Raw genomic sequence first — 6,676 nt, 5'->3', positions numbered from 1 at the left:
GTATAAATCCAGGCATGGGACATCTTGTATAAATCCAGGCTTTTCCTTCCCCAAGGTGAAATGATTCTCTTATCAGTATAAACCATGAGCAGTACTACTACCACATAATAAATAAATTAAGCATCTAGGAGCAAAAGGAATGTGCAGTCTATACTGATGATGATAGCCTTAAGGTGGTCATGTCTGTCTGTAAGGCTTCCTCTTCTCCAGCCTTTCCTCATAGGGTTCTTCCTCCAGGCCCTTGATCATCCTCGTTGCTCTCCTCTGCACCCATTTCCGGGTGTATCAGCAGCTTGCAGAGGCAATAGATAGCATCTGCTTCTTGCTTGGCCCCGGGGGGTGGTGGACACAGCAGCCCCCCAAGCCATCAGCTCACTGGGACTTTTCTCAGTGGCCATAATGGCCTACCCACCCCTAAGGTGGAGCAGGGCAGAATTGTTTAAAGCATCTATTCAAACTAGGGTTGCCAGGTCCAACTCAGAAAATATCTGGGGACTTTGGGGGTGGAACCAGGAGACTCCCATTCCCTAAAACAGGGGTAGAATTCTAGCAGGAGCTCCTTTGCATATTAGGCTGCACCCCACTGATGTAGCCAATCCTCCAAGAGCTTACAAAAAAGAGCCTCGTAAGCTCTTGGAGGATTGGCTACATGAGGGGTGTGTACTGTGTAACCTAATATGCAAAGGAGTTCCTGCTAGAATTCCACCCCTGCCCTAAAATAAATAAAAATACAGCAGTGTAGTTCCCCTGAATACAGTCTTCATTTCCTCACCCTCAGCAGCTAGACTTCCACTAAATGAAAGTGAACACACAAACTTTACAAAGCAGCCAAAATAAACAGCAAGCACACACTTTTGTAATCTTTCTGGGGCAATTTACTCATGTTGCTGAATATAACCATCTGTTATATTTTGACCTACTTCTTCAGGTTAACAGGGAAAGGAAAGCAGAGCAGCCTAGGAGGTGGAGTTTTCCTCCAAACAAGCAGAGCAAGGTGGATCTGTCTGCTCACCCTGCCCCCCTGCAGCTTTCCTGCTGAGATTTAAAGCCACATGCACATTCAGAAACATAAACAGTTGCAAGCTTCTTTTAAAGTTTGCTAAGGTTTGAAAGCACATGGAGGCTGTTGGGGTGGGGCTTATCCAAGCTGGCCACCTGGCTGGTGGTGGGGAGGAGTCTGAAAAAATAGGGGCGCCCCCACCCAGACCTTGGGACTGGCAAGCCTAGCCAAACTGTGAAGATGACATAATGAATTATGCAGTGCTTTTTTTTGAGCAGGAATGCAGTTCCGGCTGCCTTGGCATCAGAGGGTGTGGCCTAATATGCAAATGAGTTCCTGCTGGGCTTTTTATATACAAAAAGCCCTGGAATTATGACTGTCCTCAAATACAGCCAACTTCCTTCCCACTTTCTGAAGTATGTGGGAATCCAGAATGTTTGACGAGATCTGCCCTGAGCCTGCTTGTGGGGAAGGTGGAAAATACATCTGAAAAATAAAAATGAAATAAAAAATAGTTCTGATTTGTATCTGTGTTTAGGTGTTTCTAAGCAAATAAGACTGAAAATGTAGAGCTTTGACTGCCTTTAAAATGGCACAGACCTATCATACTATGTTCTTATCAAGAGGGGGTTAGATAAAAATATAGAGCAGAGGTCCATCAGTGGCTATTAGCCACAGTGTGTGTGTGTGTGTATAAATTTTTGGCCACTGTGTGACACAGAGTGTTGGACTGGATGGGCCATTAGCCTGATCCAACATGGCTTCTCTTATATTCTTATACTAGAATTTTAAATGTATGCCATGGAGATGTGGCAAAAATACAAATATCTTTCTTCTGTATTAGTAAAACCTTTAGACTGTGAACTTGGGAGTAATTAAACTAAGGCCTCTACTCAAGTTAGTGGTCTTCCTCCTGGTTTTGGTACTTTCTAAAGCAAGAAGGGGAAAATTCTACTCATACAATGTGGTGAATTTGGGTCCATGTGCAAGGTATTTATTTAGGGAATGGATATGCAGCTTCTTCAGAGGCCTGTGTGAGGTGGTTTACAAATAAATGCAATACTATAAAATCATGAAGACATCACAAATTATAACTGAAAAATAAAACAAGTCATTTTTAAAAAGTCAGGGCCATAAAAGCTGCGTAAAAACAATTCCTCATCCCCCAGTTTCCACAACACAGATTTCATACCAAGCAACCTCTAAAAAGATTTTTAAAATACTTAGTTTAAAAGCCTGAGTAAAAAGAAAAATGTTTTGGCCTAACATCAGCTGAGCTGCCAGTGATGAAGAAGCCTCATCACCAGAAATGTCCTGCCCACCATTGTCACCAGCGTCACCTCTGAAGACAAGGTGTGTGGTCAAATGTAATACTAATCTTGTATACTATGTATGGAGAAATTATAGATATGTTCAACATGCAAAGCTTGACTGCATCTAGCTTATAGATTTCTTTTCAGGTTTCCTGTAAAAGTCACAATCAAACCGTTTCTGTCTTCAGCAGTGAACAAGCAGGCCAAAATGATGAGATGGATTGCTCATTGTCAGAATGAGTTATGAAAGACAGATCTTCTGCCTTACTAGCTCTCTCCACAGAGAACAATCCCATACAGACGTTCTGATGCCCATAAAAATCCCATTGTAAAAATAGTGTCTATTGGAGCATCATTTTTTTAGATAGCATGAGTCCGAAGGTTCAGTAAAGTCATATGAAATAGTATCTATATAACCTAGTTGCCCCCTATAACCCCCGAATATTTCAGATCTGGAATTCAGTGAAATCTGCTTTCTCCTTTTTTTTGGCAAATTTCTGCTTGGAAATTTCTGCTTGGAAAAGAGGCTTGGAAATTTAACCTTTCTTTTAAAAATCAGTTTATGTAAAATAGGAATGCCATGTATGCTTATACAAAATTAATTTCTATAGGCTATGCCAATATTCTGTGTTCAAACATTCAATTATTTTTATTTAATCAGATCTAGACTTGTTATTTTTAAAAAACAGAATGTTTGTTCACTTTGAACCTGGAACAAATAAACTTCAATTTTTCCTTTAAGGACTGCAATGTTTTAAGGGAGCATTTAGTCACCAAGCAGCAGCAATGTGATTTAGCAATTAATGTGCTGCTTTAATTCAGCCAAAGAGGCTTTAACCTCTATATGACTGTTTAAAAGTAATGCCTCCTCACAATGTCCACAGGGGCACAAAGTTTTGCTTGGGAGACAGAACTTAACTAGCAGGCTAGATACTGCAGCAAGAAAATGACCAAGTAGGTGTCGTAACAGTTGGTGCATAGTAGCTGCCATCTTGTCTTCTCCTCTGTGCTCTCAAGGAGCTATCTTTCCATGCACTTGGAAAGCTAGCATGTCAGGAGGAAAAATAGCTAATTCAACACTAGATATTTTGCAGAATATCTGAATTGTTTCTCACCTTCATCTTGTGTTGCTGATCTTGGTTTGGGCATAGTGACCTTCACACCAAGGCAAAGGTACAACTTGTCTCACTGGGCCACCATTGGGATTCAGTCCTGAGCCAATTCTGCTCCAGTGTATGGAACATTTGAAAGGGTGGCTTTGGAGATATAATTATTCTTGTAAGAGCACAACTGCTAGAGTTCTGTGGCCAAAAATAGTTCTGTGGAGTGGTGGTGTTGGTGTCTCTTTCTTTCTCTCTGCCACAAAAAATGACCACCTTTTCCAACAAGTTAGTCTGATTTGGTTTTAAATGTATTGATACTTGATCTTGTGGTTTTTTGCCGTCTGTTTGTAAACAAGGACACAGGCTTAGTTCATTCCATGAGATACTTAAAATACAACCTGGTTTTTTAAAAATCCGGATGTTCAAGGTCTTTTAGTTCTTCTCCACTATCCCATTTTGTCCTTCCTCCCCTCTGACTGCTCTGTCCAGCCCACTTTAATATCCTGTTCAATTACTCAGTGGAATCACATCTCTAATAACACACTACCTTGCCTTGCAGCAGGTCACTAAATCAGGCTGTTAGCCAAAGCTTGTATCCAGTCTTCTTGTGCCATAAAAATTTCTTACTGCATAGAATGATTATTTTGTCTGTTCTTCCATTGCTGCAGCTGGTTCTCTGGAGGTGGTATCAAATGCATTCACTAAAAACCAATATGCTTTAATAAGATCAGATTCAGTAAAGCAGTAACCAAAGACCTGCTCTGATATGTGTCTATTATGTGTCTATTCATAGTGTTATTTAGACCAGTACAAACCTTTCCTTTCCTCACTTCAGCCCCAGCCAGGTTCCCTTCTTGTTCTGTTCAACAGAACAGCAATATCTCTTCGAACTGTTTTTGAAGACTGCCGGATAAACTGTGCTCAAACGAAATATCCCACCCTCTTAGTGGAAGAAAAGGAAAATCAGACCATTTCAGACATGTGTGTCCATCACTTGTTCAGAACTTTTGTTCTGATAAGAAATATAACCTGATTGCTAGTATGTTGAAGGAAGTGCTTTGGGCCTCTCGAGATTCACAATGACTGAGTCTTGGCCTGGATTCAGGTTCTGCTTTATGCTCTTATTAACATAGCCTCTTTGCACAATCGCTGTAGAAATTGGAGGTTATCAGTTTGATCTCTGATGCAGTGGCCTGACGGCAGGTGCTAGCAAAGCCTTGTGGGTTTTGCACAGAGGATGTGGTTAAATGAGGCTGAAATGTAAATCAGACAGTGAGTGCCTTCTGTTGAAAGAACACCAGATGCATCTCTGCCCATCCACATCAAGGTCAGCAGGAACCATATGAACACGTTCTCCAGGCCAGAGCCAGGTTGTTAAGTACACACACTTAGAGATGCTACTGAGTTGTTAGTTATTGATTGGCCCTCCCACCAGGAATTTGGCAACCAAAGCCTAATGCGATGACTATGGATGGGAATCCTGGGTGTCGAAACTGCTGAGCAGATAACAGCTCCACTAATTCAATCAATTGAGCTTCAAGCAATCAAGACACCATCTGGACAGAATCTAACTCATTGCCCAAGAAGATAAAGACAGCTGGACTTCCTGAATGCCAAGGACATGTGTGTTCTGTTCCACAGACAGCAGAGCTGCAGCCAGGAACCAGTCTTTCGCTGACAAGTTTTCTTAATTATGCTGAAATAATCTCGCCTAGCAAGTACCAAACACTCACCCTGCTCCAGAAGGTTAGAAGGATCACATTTCATGTGCCAGGGCTGAAGGAAAAGTCACCACCCACTCTGACTAAAGGAAGTCAGAATCACATGGAGGGAGAAGGAGTGGAGGATGAGTGGCATGGCAAAATGATATAAACAATGATAGGATTATGCTAAGATTTATAAATGTTTGGCTTTGTTAAAAGGAAATGCATTCTGGTATTGTATTCTGTTTCAATGCTCTGATGCCAGTAACGCATGCTTGTCCAGATGTTTCTACAAACCAAATTGACAAGTAGTGATGAGACTCTTCTGCTGTTCATGTTTTGCAAAACTGGACAAAACTGAGAACACTGAGTGTTGTGTGTGTCTTTAGATAGGTGTGTCAGTTTGTCTCTCCACTGTAAGCAGCTCACCAATGGCTGAAAGAAATTTTGGGACAATGAAGGACAAAGAAAGAGAAGTGGAAGGGAAGGACAAAATAGGGGTTGAGGTGGTGTCTAGGAAAGGAGCAGATGAGCCATTGGACAGGCTAAGTAATCTGTTACAGGTCATAACCTTCCTACAAAACCATTTATAAACGTATGAACTTGGTTCCACTTTGAAAACTTTGCTGCAGCATATAAATGAAATACATTGGGCTCAGCACTGTAGCTGCAACCTGCATAAAAGAACTGGGGGTTGAATGATTCTGCTCCTCTAGATACAAAACATGGCTCATCCAGCTGCCCTAGTGATTTGTCGTTTTCTGACCCACCAATATTACCCCTGTAAGTAGACCTGTGTTTTTCCTTTGTTTCCATGCAACATTTTGTGCTAAGAAATCACAGGTGCTGCATGTGTAAAGTCTGCTGCAGTGATAGCACACGTTCTTAAATTAATGAATGGCTGAACTTTTCTGCCTTGCTCCCAGCTGACCCTGCTTTGCTTTGATCAGCACTTTCCCATCCTCCATTGCCAGGCCTATTCATAGCACCCAGGGAGTGTGTGCCACTGAAATATGCATCTGCTGTATTTGGTATCATCAGTTCTGCTTAATGATTGGCTTATGCAGTCAGCAGCGTTGTTGTCTAAGAGATCCAAGAAGATTAGCAGCAACACATTATACAGCCAGTAGCCAAAAGCAGCAGATTCATAACTACATCAGTATCCTCATTTATATGGGGCCAGATGTAAATGCTGGGAAGTTTTGCCATCATCAGTTCAGAATCTCCAAAACTATTATGATTCAGGAAATTTTAAATTATTAAAGCAGAAGTTCCAGCAAAAATCCCATGGGCACAGAAATCTGCTTGTAAAAATCCACGGTTATCTACAGTCCAGGTTCCAGCTTCTTCCACAGCGGGCAAAGGGGCTCCTGCAGGAGTGTGGGGGATGAAAGGCCAGTGGCTGTGGCCTCCGGATTGCAGCTCTGAGCCACAACAACAAGTCTGACAGCTGCTCACTTCCTCCAATAGCTGGCTCAGGCAGGCTTTGCGGTTCTCCACACTGATCCAGCATTTCTCTTTCTTGCTCTTCTAGCTGGCAAAACATGAAGAAACCGA

This window comes from Heteronotia binoei, chromosome 4 (genome assembly GCF_032191835.1).
Source record: "Heteronotia binoei isolate CCM8104 ecotype False Entrance Well chromosome 4, APGP_CSIRO_Hbin_v1, whole genome shotgun sequence".
Taxonomy (NCBI): Eukaryota; Metazoa; Chordata; class Lepidosauria; order Squamata; family Gekkonidae; genus Heteronotia; species Heteronotia binoei.
The sequence above is the reverse complement of the archived record's forward strand: the minus strand, read 5'-3'. Positions refer to the sequence as shown.